This window comes from Saimiri boliviensis, chromosome 4, assembly GCF_048565385.1.
Source record: "Saimiri boliviensis isolate mSaiBol1 chromosome 4, mSaiBol1.pri, whole genome shotgun sequence".
NCBI lineage: Eukaryota > Metazoa > Chordata > Mammalia > Primates > Cebidae > Saimiri > Saimiri boliviensis.
The window spans coordinates 102,109,859-102,124,578 of record NC_133452.1 but is presented as its reverse complement, the minus strand read 5'-3'; positions in this window follow the sequence as shown (position 1 = coordinate 102,124,578).

The window sequence follows — 14,720 nt, the reverse complement described above, 5'->3', positions numbered from 1 at the left end:
TGTTGAGAGAGAATGGCAGATTAGAAAGCACATGGCTGTTACTATCTTTTTTATGTAATAATGTCTGTGTATATATGAGTGTATGCATTTTTTTTTGTCTGAAAGGCTATTCACTGGAATGTGAATAGTAGTTATCTCAGTAGTGAAATTTCAGATGCTTCTAACTCACATCTTTAGGCCTTCTGTATTGTCTGAATATTTTTACATGAACATGTATTATTTTTAATAACCAGGGGAAAAAATCTATTTTCTCGTGAAAAGAAAAGCCAGAAGTCATCAAGGACTATAGATTAGAAATAAAGGTCATTTTCTGTTCTTAGCATTATTTTTATAACTGTACACCACAGAGTTTGGGAAAGGGCTTTGAACTTGAAATCTTTTCCTGCTGATTTATTCAAATAAAGACGCTCATGCAATGGGGTAGGTGAGGGAGAAGAATTGGGTTGGATTTACCAGGGGCAAGAAGGAGGGGATGTTGAGCCAAGCTTTGAATAAGAGAAATTCTAAAGAAAATAACAGGACCTTCTGCAACAAACATTAACATTTAGTGTGACAACTGATGCTCATGCAGTGTGTGCAACTGTGTGTGCATGAGGATGCATGCATGCTTGCACACGTGTGAGTGTGTGTACATGCCCACATGTGTAAGCCTTAATTGAGATGCTCAAGGTCAGTGGTTGCTGTCGTCAGAATGGAAAGGGCCCAAGAAAGTGTAAAAACTACACTTTCATGCCTGTAATCCCAGCACTTTGGGAGGCCATGGCAGGTGGATCAGGAGATCCAGACCATCCTGGCCAATATGGTGAAACCCCGTTTCTACTAAAAATACAAAAATTAGCTGGGCGTGGTAGTGCGTGCCTATAATTCCAGCTACTCAGGAGGCTGAGGCAGGAGAATCACTTGAACCAGAGAGTTGGAGGTTGCAGTGAACTGAGATGGTGCCACTGCTCTCCAGCCTGGCAATAGAGAGAGACTACATCTCAAACAAAACGGAACAAAACAAAACTACAGCTTCTCTGCCTGCCCAACTCCTCACCTTCCTCCTCAGCCTCTCTTGTCCTCACCTAGACTCAGGGCTCAGGAGGGGAAACTGAGGCATAGAGTGAGGGAAGGAGCAGGGAAGAGGATCTGGTCAGCTAGAACTCCTGTGTTCTGTGACTCTATCCCAGGCCTCCCTTTTACCCTCTCCCTCTTTTGACTCAAGAATCTCAGGTCACTGGAACTCCCCAAAAGCAGGAGAGAGAGAGGGAAGAATCAGTCAACTGAGGATCAATATTCTGGACTACTAGTTAGTAAACCTGAATATGCATTTAAAAATAAAAGAATAATCCCTACCTGCATTTAAAAATAAAAGAATAAAATATAATAATATGCACAGCACTTCCAAGTTTATATTGATTTTTCCTCACCCTCACACTATTCTTGAGAAGATGTCAATAATGCCGACTTTATAGGTGGGGAAACTGAGGCTTAGAGAGGAGGAGAAACTTGCCTAGAGTCACACAGCTGCAAAGGCTAGAGCTGGGACCAGGAGATGTCTCTTAGCTGACTGCCTTGTGAGCTTTCCATAGCTACCTTTATGTCTTAAAAAACATGTTTCAGAAGTATTATCACCCAAGCACCATGTGTTCATTAGGGGGATAACCCCTAAGGGAAGAAAAATGAAAATTACAATGCTTTCAGATGAAGTTTGGGGGCTCCTGAGTGTGGGAGGCGGGGCATGTGATGGGGGAGGCCAGAAGGAATGGTGCTCCCATTGGCAGCGCCCCGGGCTGACTTTTTCCTGGAGCTAGTCCAGAAAGGGGTGCTGGAGGCAGCAGGTGGGTTCTGCAGAGGCCATATAGAGACAGAGGTTGGGAAAGAGTAGCCTGGTTAATGGCACAGGCCTCAGAGCCCTGCAGACCCAGATCTGAATCCAAGCCCTTCCTCCACTGACTGGCTGTGTGGGTGACCATGGAAAAGCTACTGAACCTCTCTGAGCCTAAGTGTTTTTCTCCATCTGTAATGTGAGAATAAGAGTGAGGATGAAATGAGATAGCTTGTTTAAAACACTTGGCACAGTAGCTGGCACAGAATAGGTGATTAGCAAGTGTTAACTCATCGTCATTGTCATCATCATCGTCACCGTCGTCCTGTTGGAAGGGCGACATTTAAAGCACATAGGAGCCACTGCAGCATGTCCACAGATGTGAAAAACTGGGTGGGTATCCACGGACTGGAGTGGGAGGAAACTCCCCCTCCCCCATGGCTAGGCCAGTTCCCCAAGGCTGCCTGAAGGAGGTCCTCCTCAAGGTTTAGATAGACAAAGGCCAGGAACACAGATGCAGGGAGGCAACTGCTTGACTTGGAGGGAGACCAGGGGCCTTGGAGACAACCAAGGGTCTAGAGGAGCCTCTCGCTCCCCATCTTCCTCTTTAGGACACTCGGGGCATTGGCAGCCCCAGGCAGCATTGGCATCTCCCTCCCTCTCATGAATGTGAGCCGTCTCGTGAGGCCTCGCTCCACAGAAGCTGAGTGTGTGGGCAAACTCACCCCACAGTGAGAGGGCAGGATGGGCTAGCCTGTACAACCTGAGGAGGGCCTGCAGGGAGGAGGGGAGGGGGCAAGAATTGGGGCCACCCCTTTCCTAGACTCCTCTTCCACCCAACAGGCAGAAAGTTCCCTTGGAAACGCTCAGGGCCTTGATTAGCAATGTCCAGGGCTTTGCCTTCCCTCCTTCCCTCCTTCCCTCCTTCCCTCCTTCCCTGCCTCCCTCCCTCCCTCTTTCTCTCTTTCTTTCTTCCTTTCCTTTCCTTGAGTCTCACTCTGTCACCAGGCTGGAGTGCAGTGACACAGTCTTGGCTCACTGCAACCTCTACCACCCAGGTTCAAGGAATTCTTCCGCCTCAGCCTCCCAAGTAGCTGAGACTACAGGCGTGTGCCACCATGCCCGGCTAATTTTAGTGTTTTTAGTAGAGACAGTTTCACCATGTTGGCCAGGATGGTCTTGAACTCTTGACCTCATGATCCACCCGCCTCAGCCTCCCAAAGTGCTGGGATTCCAGATGTGAGCCACCGTGCCCAGCCAGGGCTTTTCTTGACGTTAAAGGTTCTCAAGAGGAGATGAGGAGATTTCCAGGGCTTTCCAGGGTCCCACACTCATTTGTTTTGTTGTATCACTCCTCATAGGAAATTTTTTCTTTTTAAAATCTAATTTGATCTTTTCTGTAGCAGCCTGGCCAAATGCTATCACACCAAGCTACTCCATCCCTCCAGAATCCCCCATGGCTGACCTGCCCATGGGGAGGGGGCTGCAGGCTTGGCTGCCTGAGTGAGTCCCACATCCCCTGTGGAGCCCAGCACTGGGCTCTGTGCATAGCAGGTTCGAGGGTTGCAAGCATCTGCTGATCTCTACCTGAAGACGAGAGCTAGAGGCTGGGTCCTGTTTCCACAGAAAGAGGGAGGGAAGAGGGAGAGAAGCTGGAGAAGAGGTGAATAGAAACAGAGGCTGAGCCCAGATTGGGAACAACACCACATGTGAGGAGTGCCTGGACCCGCATTCTGGCTTGTGACTTGAATAAGCCAGCCCTCCTGGGTGTGAATGTCCTGGTAAATTGGGAGAAGACTAGGGAGGCTTGAAGCTGAAGGTTCCTTCAGCTCTGGGATTCAGTGACATGAAGTAGTGTGAGTTTCTAAGCAATCCAGAGAAAGGGGACCCCCACAAAAGGGTAAATGGAAAACAGGACACAGCCCTGCTTCTGTTCGTCATCCTGAGCATCTAACTGTCCCCACTCCAACACTGGGGACCCACGTTACCCAGGCCTAAGTGGAAGGTCCTTAACTTTCTTCTGCTTGCCACCGAAATCCCTGAACCAGGACCCACACCCGCCAAGATGCAGGCAGGTGGCAAGAGCTGCGAGACCGACATCGTGGCTGGGATCCCGGTGGGGTGTGGGCACCGAGTGCCCTGCGGCCGGCAGAGGGGGCGTGGGCAGAGCAGGCTTCGGACTCTGGGCTTCAGGCTGCATGCCCGGGGGGGTGGGGGGTGGGGGGCAGCCTGCTCGGCGCCAGAGGTGTCAGGTCGGAGATGAGCGGGGCCTGGCTGCATCCTGAGGCAGCCAGGTCTTGGCGAGGTGGTGGGGTGTCAGGAGCAGTGGAGAGCCGAGCCAAACTTAGGAAGGACAGAGCTACAGGGAGGACAGCCGCAGGGTGTGGGAGGCTGTAGGTGGACCTGGGCTGGGGGCTGCTAGAATTGGGGCATGGAGGAAGACTCCTGCCCTCCTTGAAGCCCCAGGGCATCAGAAAAGCCATGTCCTGACAGGACCCTCTACCCTGGTGGCAGGCATGGCACAGTACATCCAGGAGGTTCCCAGGAGGTCACTGGCCTTGCCCTGGACACCCTGTCTTGGAAGGAGGAGTGAGGGTGGAGGTTGGAGAAGAGTAGAGCCTGTCCCTTCAATCCCATCACCCTGAGTCCAGAGATAAGGACAGGATGTGGGTTGGGGGATGGAAAGTCCCACTGTCACTCTCCCTAGGGTGGAATTTGAGGTCCTTTATTTATCTAAAACTTGAAGATTGGAGAAGGTTCTGGATGGACCAGTCTCTCCCTGCCACTACCCTCCTTCAGGACACGACCCCCCTGGGGGCTCCGGTGGAAGTGGTATTAGGGGAGTTTGGGGAGGATGCGGCATCCAGGTGACTTCTGGCCTCTGGCTTGGAGGGAGGAAGGGTCCAGATCTCCATCTTTGGTGAGCAGGCCCGGCTCTGAGGAATTTGTTCTTCCTCTTCTGCCAGCCTTGGCCACAGCTTGCCCCCAGGACCTGTCTGACTCAGGGCCACAGCTTCGGAGGTTCCCACACATCGTTTTCCTTGTCTCTCTTACTCACCTGTCTCCATGGGAACAGCCTCCAGGTCTGGCAGAGGTGACTGAAGTCTGTGGCCCTCAGACCTGAGCAGGGTCTGGCCTTTCCTGGCTGGTGAGAATTGAGTCAGTTTCGAGACCCTGCTAAGGTAATAAGGAGTGGAAGGAATCCGCAGTCACCCCCACCAAAGGCCCGCCAGATTCCCCCTTACAATAGCCTTCCAGCCTCACTTGAATTCTGCCAGTGACCAGGAGCTCAGCGCTTTGCCAGGCTGCTTCCTCACTGTCAGCCAGTAAGCAGTGAGGACTTTCCCCTCCCGACCCTCGATATCCTGGGCCATGTTAGGGGAAAGGGCACAGAAGAGCGGAGGCAGGAGCCCTGCTCTGCACCCCTCAGTGTTCCGGGATGCACTCAGGAACCCCAGGCTGTTGCCCTTGAGTCACTCCATGGGGGCTCTCACTCTGTCTTGAGAGATAGTGTAATGCCCAGCGGGAGAGGTGAGACTGGGATCCTGGGATCTGGGTTCTGGTCTGGACCCTGCCACAGATTTACTTCTTGTCTCTGGGCCTCAATCTTGCCACATGCAAAATGGGAGGAGTTAGGATTGAATGATTTCCTTAGAGCCTTCAAAGTCCCGACTTCCAGTGTTCTGTGTTTTATTTGCTATTTGGGTAAAGGATCAGGCATAAGAAATCATCACCAATAGCCCCAAATAGTTTTGTATCTTTTTTTTTTTTTTTTTTTTTTGTCTGTATTTCTTGGTTAGCAGAGATGGATTTCTGCAACACACATTTAATCCCAGGGTCACTGTCTGCATGTGGGACACAGCACCTTTGCCTGTCCCCATAGGCTTTGTCCAGGTTCTTAGGCTTGTTTAAGTCATGTTCTTTCTTCCAGGAATTGCATCCTCCTCAAGCCATGGTGGATTTCTCACTCTCCTACTGTCCCATGAGTCACCCCAGCCCATCTCCCAGGTGCGCTGTGCGCCCTGGATCCCACCCTCATTCTGACTCCAGGAACTCTGGCCTCCTTCTTGCCTCTAAACCCTAGGGACACCTCCTTTCTCTCCACTGTCTGCTTTTCCCTTCCTGGAACCTAACTCTGGGAGTTCTCCTTCCTACTGGGGCGGGGGAGGACGTAGTTGCATTTTTCACTACATGGGGTTTGTTCATGCAGTCACTCACTTAGTCACTGTGGCAGCCACTGTTGGTTGCACTCATGAGGAGGCTCGGGAGGATAATCGTATCTTGTCCCTCCGGCCCTCCCCCAGCTTCCTGCCCATGGGCATGACTGTGTGAAACGTCATGCCTGAAACAGTGCTAGCCGACCTGTGACCATGATGCATCAAGCTCAGGAATAAAAATCCACACTCTGAAGATGGTGAAGTAAAAAGGTGGAATGAGCCTGGGGTCCCAGGCAGCCCCCTGGCACCGAGCAGCCTGAAAGCGCCCCAGCCCAGGAGCTAAGCTAAGCTGAGCCTGGGGTCCTTGATGACTGATTTTGCTATCAAACAAACCCTGAAACCATGCCCCTCCACACTTCCTGCTGAGTACGCAAATGTCATACAGTTAAAGCTTCATAAATGAAGTATTGTGGTCTTTTGCTATCACTATAAAAGCAAAAATTTAAACATTCACTCAATTGGCCATTCAGTTACGTATGAACTCACTCACACATGTATTCACCTTCTTGTTGTATTGACTAGGATAGAGGTTCAGATGCCCTAACAGAGATCTCTGAATAGCAGTGGCAAATTAAATATAAATGTAGTTCTATCTTACATAACAGTCTGGCTGTAAGCAATCAAGGGCCACGATGTCAGCTCCAAGATATCGGGGACCCAGGACATGTCTAGCTCATTGCTCCAACATCCCTGGGGTGTTCTCTTGTTCATATGATCCAACATGTTTCACCACCATGTCACAGTTCAACTGGAGGGAAGAGGGAAAGGTAAAGGGAGAGCCTGGTTCTTTTTTAAAGATATGACCCAGAAGTTAAATATTCCACATGTCACTCGCATCTCATTGACCAAAACTTAGTTGTATGGCCACTCCTAGCTACGAAGGAGGCTGGGAAATACATATTCTAGTCTAGGTTGCTGTCCGTCGTGAAGCGTTCCATATTTTTATTTTATATCCTAAAAAAAAAAAAAGAAGGTGAAAACAGATACTGGTAGGGGGAGGAGGGCAATTGGCAGACTTACTACTATTTTTCATTCACACCATTAATTCATTCATTCATTCAACAAACATATTGAATATATACTATGTCAAAAGCACTGGGTTAGAAGCCAGGGTCCCAGATTTCAGGTTCCTCATGATTTAGTGGGAGGATAAGGCAAGTCTAGACATTCGAATCCAACAAATTTTGTGAGCACCTGCTCTGCCCAGACATACATCCAACCTGAAAAGCAAAAAGCACCAGTGACATTACATTTTAGATCAGTCACTGTCCCCTTTGACTACCTGCCCTCTCGTGTCCCCTCTCCCTGACTGAGCCCAGGAAGGGAGGACAGTGACAAGAGCAAGTGAGAGCATGCCCCTCAGAACAAATATGTGCTGAGAAGAATCCTTCTTGGTTCCTGACTAGCATCCTGCTTGCTGAGATGTGCTCTCACGTTTTGTTCTTGGGTATGACGGGCATTGGAACTGGCCTCTGCCTTGGGGACTCCAGATGCTAGCAGTGTGGGGTGGTGGAGAAGACACCGACCTCCTAGCAGGGATCCTGCCTGCCAAAGAAAGGCTGTCAGTTTCCCACCCTTGGGGTACTGTGGTGGCTCAGTGTCTGTGGGAAGCAGAGAGTCAGTGAGAAGGGTCCCTACTGCATGCCTGGCACACAGTGAGTGCACCATGGGAGTTTGATAAATGGGTGAATGAAGAATCAGTGAATGCATGGTAGGTAGATTGTATTTTTCAATGCGGACCTCAGAAATATTTCTGGTCCTATGTTAGCTCTTCCATGATCTGGCAACTCCTCCTCAAAAGGTCGATCTGGGCTGGGCACGGTGGCTCATGCCTGTAATCCCAGAACTTTGGGAGGCCGAGGTGGGTGGATCACGAGGTCAGGAGATCGAGACCATCCTGGCCAACATGGTGAAACCCTGTCTCTACTAAAAATACAAAAATTAGCTGGGCGTGGTGGTGTGCATCTGTAGTCCCAGCTACTCAGGAGGCTGAGGCAGGAGAATTGCTTGAATCTGGGAGGCGGAGGTTGCGGTGAGCTGAGATTGCACCACTGCACTCCAGCCTGGTAACAGAGCAAGACTCTGTCAAAAAAAAAAGCAGATCTGTTTTCTCTTCTCTTGAAAATTGGGCAGATTTGTGACTGCCTTCATCCATAGAATGCTTTTGCAGAAGTGACACTGAACAAATTTGGAGGGCAGGTCATAAAAGTCACATAGCTCTGCCTGGTACTGCCTGTCGGTCTTTCAGGACGCCCCAGTCACCATGCTGGAGAAAGCACAGGTTGTATGGAGAGACCACATGTAGACATGTTAGATAAAGCCCAAATAAAGTCTCAGCCCATAACCAGCATCAGCCCCCAGATATGTGAATGGATGAGTTTGAGATCATTTCAGGCCCCCATCCTTCCACCCAGCCCAGATGATGATTCTTCCAGCCAGCCCGGATGATGCCAGATCTTTCCCCACCAAATCCTGCCCAAATTGAAGAATCTTGAGCAAAAGAAATGTTGCTGTTGTTTTAGCCACTAAGTTTTTGTAGGGGTTTGCTCTGCAGAACAGTGTGGTAGATTTCAAGTGGTCACACATTCTTTGCAGCTTCTCCCACCAAGAGATGGAGTCTATTCCCCTACCTCTTGAATCTGGACTGGCTTTGACCCATAGAATACACCTGCAGTGATGTTGTGCAACTTCTGTTTTCACTTTCTTGCTGCCCTGGGACTGCCATGTGAAAGAGCCAAGCTATCCTGCTGGATCAAAGTCCAGCCAACAGCCAGCACCAACCTCCTGATATGTGAGTGGGTTCACATTAACCATCCTGCCCCAGTCAAGCTACTGGCTGCAGACGGATGAGTGATCCCAGGAAGAGCCCAGTCCAGACCACTGATCACCAAATTGGGAGTAAATAAAATGGTTCTTGCCTTAAGCCACTTTGCTTAGTACACATCAATAGATAAGTGATCATATCAACTCCCTATTTCCCAATCAACCTATGAACCAAGAGGTATTTTGAGTGCCTGGGGCTGTGCCAGGTGTGGGGATGGGCATAGTAGAAGACAAGATTCTCATCCTCCAAGACCTGATTGCCTGGCGAATCAAGGCTCACCCTGGAGTAGATTGCTAGCTGACAAAGCAGATTCATTCTCCCTTCCTCAAGCTGATGGAACTGCAGGCCAGGTGCTCATGGCTGCCCAGCTGCGCCGTGCTTCCCAGCTCTCTCCAACCACAAATGAAAAGAAATTATAGAGGCTCCTTCAGTCCAGAGCTTGTAGGACAGTGGGCTGTCCTTCACCCTAGGGGGATGATGGAGGCACAAGATGGAAGGAGCCAGGGTCTCCACATCACTTTTGGAAGGCAGCTGCTCACCACCCTAGACTCAGGCTGCGATGGAGGAGGTTATAAACCTCTCATGTGTATCTGGGTTTTGGATTCTCTATTACAGGAATGTAGTTTTGCCCCATGTAGTAGAGCCAGTCTCTCCCCCAAGGTGGCCTTCAGTGGCCATGTCTCTTCTCCAGACTGGAAGCTCGAGCTGGGGCTGAGGGCTGGGAGGCAGTGGGTGGTGGGTGGTGCTTCCTTCCTGCTAGAGCGTGAGTCCAACAGAGCAGGGACTTTTATTCTTTCTATTGACAGCTGTATCTCCAATCCAGTGCTGGAACACAGCACGACAGATAGGAGATGATTCATAAATATTTCTTGATGGGTAAGTGAACTAGGGCAGAAATAGTGTTTCCTCATAATTCTAGGGGATTCCTAAGGACAAAGCTTGTCTCCTGCTGCAGATTAGGAGCTTCTATGGTACAGAGGCTGCGTCTCCCTCAGACTGGGGCTCCCTGAGGATGGGGCTGCGTCTCCCTCAGACTGGGGCTCCCTGAGCACGGGGCTGCGTCTCCCCTCAGACTGGGGCTCCCTGAGGACAGGGCTGTGACTCCCTCAGACTGGGCCTCACTGAGGACGGGACTGCGTTTCTCCTCAGACTGGGGCTCCCTGGGGATGGGGCTGCGTCTTCCCTCAGACTGGGGCTCCCTGAGGACGGGGCTGCATCTCCCCTCAGACTGGGGCTCCCTGAGGACAGGGCTGTGACCCCCTCAGACTGGGGCTCCCTGAGAACGGGGCTGTGTCTTCCCTCAGACTGGACCTCCCTGAGGACAGCGCTGTGACTCCCTCAAACTGGGGCTCCCTGAGGACAGGGCTGTGTCTCCCGCAGACTGAGGCTCCCTGAGGACGGGGCTGTGTCTCCCTCAGACTAGGGGTCCCTCAGGATGAGGCTGTGTCTCCCTCAGAATGGGGCTCCCTGAGGACACGGCTGTGACTCCCTGAGACTGGGGCTACCTGAGGACAGGGCTGTGACTCCCCTGAGACTGGGGCTACCTGAGGACAGGGCAGTGTCTCCCCTTAGGCTGGGGCTCCCTGAGGACGGGGCTGTGTCTCTCTCAGAAAGGGGCTACCTGAGGATGGGGCTGCATCTCCCCTCAAAATGGGGCGCCCTGAGGACGGGGCTACGTTTCTCCTCAGACGGGGGCTCCCTGAGGATGGGGCTGTGTCTCCCTCAGACTGGGGCTCCCTGAGGACGGGGCTGCGTTTCTTCTCAGAATGGGGCTCCCAGAGGATGGGGCTGCGTCTCGCCTCAGACTGGGGCTCCCTGAGGACAGGGCTGTGACTCCCTCTGACTGGGGCTCTGTGAGGACAAGGCTGCATCTCCCTCAGGCTGGGGCTCCCTGAGGACGGGGCTGCGTCTCCCTCAGACTGGGGCTCCATGAGGATGGGGCTGTCTCCCTCAGACTGGGGCTCCCTGGTGAGGGGGCTGCGTTTCTCCTCAGAATGGGGCTCCCTAAGGACAGGGCTGCGTCTCCCCTCAGACTGGGCCTCACTTAGGACAGGGCTGTGACTCCTTCAGACTGGGGCTCTGTGAGGACGGGGCTGCATCTCCCCTCAGACTGGGGCTCCCTAGGACAGGGCTGTGACTCCCTCAGACTGGGGCTCCCTGAGGACGGGGCTGCATTTCTCCTCAGACTGGGGCTCTGTGAGGACAGGGCTGTGTCTCCCTCACATTCAGGCTCCCTGTGGAGGGGGCTGCGTCTCCCGCAAACTGGGGCTCCCTGAGGACAGGGCTGTGTCTCCCTCAGACTGCGGCTCCCTGAGGACAGGGCGGCGTTTCTCCTCAGACTGGGGCTTCCTGAGGATGTGGCTGTGTCTCCCTTCAGACTGGGGCTCCCTGAGGACGGGGCTCCATCTCCCTCCGAATGAGGCTCCCTGAGGAGGGGGCTGCGTCTCCCTCAGACTGGGGCTACCTGAGGACGGGTCTGTGTCTCCCCTCAGACTGGGGCTCCCTGAGGACAGGGCTGTGTCTCCCTCAGACTGGGGGTCCCTGAAGACGGGGTTGTGTCTCCCCTCAAACTGGGGCTCCCTGAGGACAGGGCTGTGTCTCCCCTCAGACTGGGGCTCCCTGAGGACGGGTCTGTGTCTCCCCTCAGACTGGGGCTCCCTGAGGACAGGGCTGTGTCTCCCTCAGACTGGGGGTCCCTGAGGACGGGGCTGTGTCTCCCTTCGACTGGGGCTCTCTGGTGAGGGGGCTGCGTTTCTCCTCAGAATGGGGCTCCCTGAGGACAGGGCTACGTCTCCCCTCAGACTGGGGCTCCCTGAAGACGGAGCTGCATCTCCCTCCGACTTGGGCTCCCTGAGGACGGGGCTGCGTCTCCCTCAGACTGGGGCTCCCGGAGGACGGGGCTGCGTTTCCCTCGAACTGGGGTTCTGTGAGGACAGGGCTGTGTCTCCCTCAGAATGAGGCTCCCTGAGGAGGGGGCTGCGTCTCCCTCATACTGGGGCTCTGTGAGGTCGGGGCTGTGTCTCCCCTCAGACTGGGGCTCCCTGAGGACGGGGCTTCGTCTCCCTCAGACTGGGGATCCCTGAGGACAGGACTGTGTGTCCCCTCAGACTGGGGCTTTGTGAGGACCGTGCTGTGTCTCCCTCAGACTGGGGCTCCCTGAGGACAGGGCTGCGTCTCCCTCAGACTTGGACTCCCTGAGGACGGGGCTGCGTCTCCCTCAGACTGGGGCTCCCTGAGGACAGGGCGGTGACTCCCTCAGACTGGGGCTCCCTGAGGACAGGGCTGTGTCTCCCTCAGAATGAGGCTCCCTGAGGAGGGGGCTGCGTCTCCCTCATACTGGGGCTCCCTGTGGACAGGGCTGTGTCTCCCTCACACTGGGGCTCCCTGGTGAGGGGGCTGAGTCTCCCCTCAGGCTGGGGCTCCCTGAGGGCGGGGCTGCATCTCCCTCAGAGTGGGCCTCCCTGGTGAGGGGGCTGCGTTTCTCCTCAGAATGGGGCTCCCTGAGGACGGGTCTGTGTCTCCCCTCAGACTGGGGCTCCCTCAGGACGGGGCTGTGTCTCCCACAGACTGAGGCTCCCTGAGGACGGGGCTGTGTCTCCCTCAGACTAGGGGTCCCTCAGGATGAGGCTGTGTCTCCCTCAGACTGGGGCTCCCTGAGGACGGGGCTGTGTTTCTCCTCAGACTTGGGCTCCCTGAGGACGGGGCTGTGTCTCCCCTCAGACTGGGGCTCCCTGAGGACGGGGCTGTGACTCCTTCAGACTGGGGCTCCCTGAGGACGGGGCTGTGTCTCCCCTCAGACTGGGGCTCCCTGAGGACAGGGCTGTGACTCCTTCAGACGGGCTCCCTGAGGACGGGGCTGTTTCTCCCCTCAGACTGGGGCTACCTGAGGACGGGGCTGTGTCTCCCTCAGACTTGGACTCCCTGAGGACAGGGCTGTGTCTCCCCTCAGACTGGGGCTCCCTGGTGAGGGGGCTGCGTTTCTCCTCAGAATGGGGCTCCGTGAGCACGGGGCTGCGTCTCCCTTCAGACTGGGCCTCACTGAGGACAGGGCTGTGACTCCCTCAGACTGGGGCTCCCTGAGGACGGGGCTGCGTCTCCCTCATACTGGGGCTCCCTGTGGACAGGGCTGTGTCTCCCTCAGAATGGGGCTCCCTGAGGAGGGGGCTGCGTCTCCCTCATACTGGGGCTCTGTGAGGTCGGGGCTGTGTCTCCCCTCAGACTGGGGCTCCCTGAGGACATGGCTGTGTCTCCCTCAGAATGGGGCTCCCTGAGGACGGGGCTGTATCTCCCTCAGACTGGGGCTCCCTGGTGAGGGGGCTGCGTTTCTCCTCAGAATGGGGCTCCCTGAGGACGAGGCTGCGTCTCCCCTCAGACTGGGCCTCACTGAGGATAGGGCTGTGACTCCCTCAGACGGGATCCCTGAGGACAGGGCTGTGACTCCTTCAGACTAGGGCTCTCTGAGGACGGGGCTGTGACTCCCTCACACTGGGGCTCCCTGAGGACGGGGCTGTGTCTCCCTCAGACTGCGGCTCCCTGAGGACAGGGCGGCGTTTCTCCTCAGACTGGGGCTCCCTGAGGACGGGGCTGCGTTTCCCTCCAACTGGGGCTCCGTGACGACGGGGCTGTGTCTCCCTCAGAATGAGGCTCCCTGAGGAGGGGGCTGCGTCTCCCTCATACTGGGGTTCTGTGAGGTTGGGGCTTCCTCTCCCCTCAGACTGGGGCTCCCTGAAGACGGGGCTGCATCTCCCTCCGACTTGGGCTCCCTGAGGACGGGGCTGCATCTCCCTCCGACTTGGGCTCCCTGGTGAGGGGGCTGCGTTTCTCCTCAGAATGGGGCTCCCTGAGGACGGGGCTGTGTCTCCCTCAGACTGGGGCTCCCTCAGGACGGGGCTGTGTCTCCCGCAGACTGAGGCTCCCTGAGGACAGGGCTGTGTTTCCCTCAGACTAGGGGTCCCTGAGGACGAGGCTGTGTCTCCCTCAGACTGGGGCTCCCTGAGGACATGGCTGTGTCTCCCCTCAGGCTGGGGCTCCCTGAGGACAGGGCTGCGTCTCCCTCAGAATGGGGGTCCCTGAGGACGGGGCTGTGTCTTGTGGGAGGCTGTGAGCAGCAGGCCAAATCCTGGGGCCAAGAGAGCCCAGGTGCCGCTTGTGGAAGGCTCAAGTCCTGATGATTCAGGTCCAGCCCGTGGACGGCACGAGGCGGCACGAGGCTGGTAACGGCACGAGGCACACCTGGCCGCAATTTCCCAACTGCAAGCTTCCTTTGCCCCGCCCCCCTGCCTGGCCTATTTAAGCTGTGAGCTCAGCGACAATAAACAAGACTTGATCAGACTCCTGTCTTGTCTCCATTTCTCGCGTCTCCTGCCCATCCATCCCCACTCCCTCCCTTCGGGCCCTTGTCGTCCTGCAGGTCGGGACAGTGTCTTTCTTACACTGGTGCTCCCTGGTGAGGGGGCTGCGTTTCTCCTCAGACTGGGCCTCACTGAGGACGGGGCTGTGTCTCCCTCAGACTGGGGCTCCCTCGTGAGGGGGATGTGTTTCTCCTCAGAATGGGGCTCCCTGAGTACAGGGTTGCGTCTCCCCTCAGACTGGGGCTCCCTCAGACTGGGTCTCCCTGAGGACGGGGTTGCGTCTCCCCTCAGACTGGGGCTCCCTGAGGACGGGTCTGTGACTCCCGCAGACTGGGGCTCCCTGAGGACAGGGCTGTGACTCCCTCAGACCGGGGCTCCCTGAGGACAGGGCTGTGACTCCCTCAGACTGGGGCTCCCTGAGGACAGGGCTGTGACTCCCTCAGACTGGGGCTCCCTGAGGACGGTGCTGCGTTTCTCCTCAGACTTGGGCTTCCTGAGGACGGGCCTGTGTCTCCCTCAGA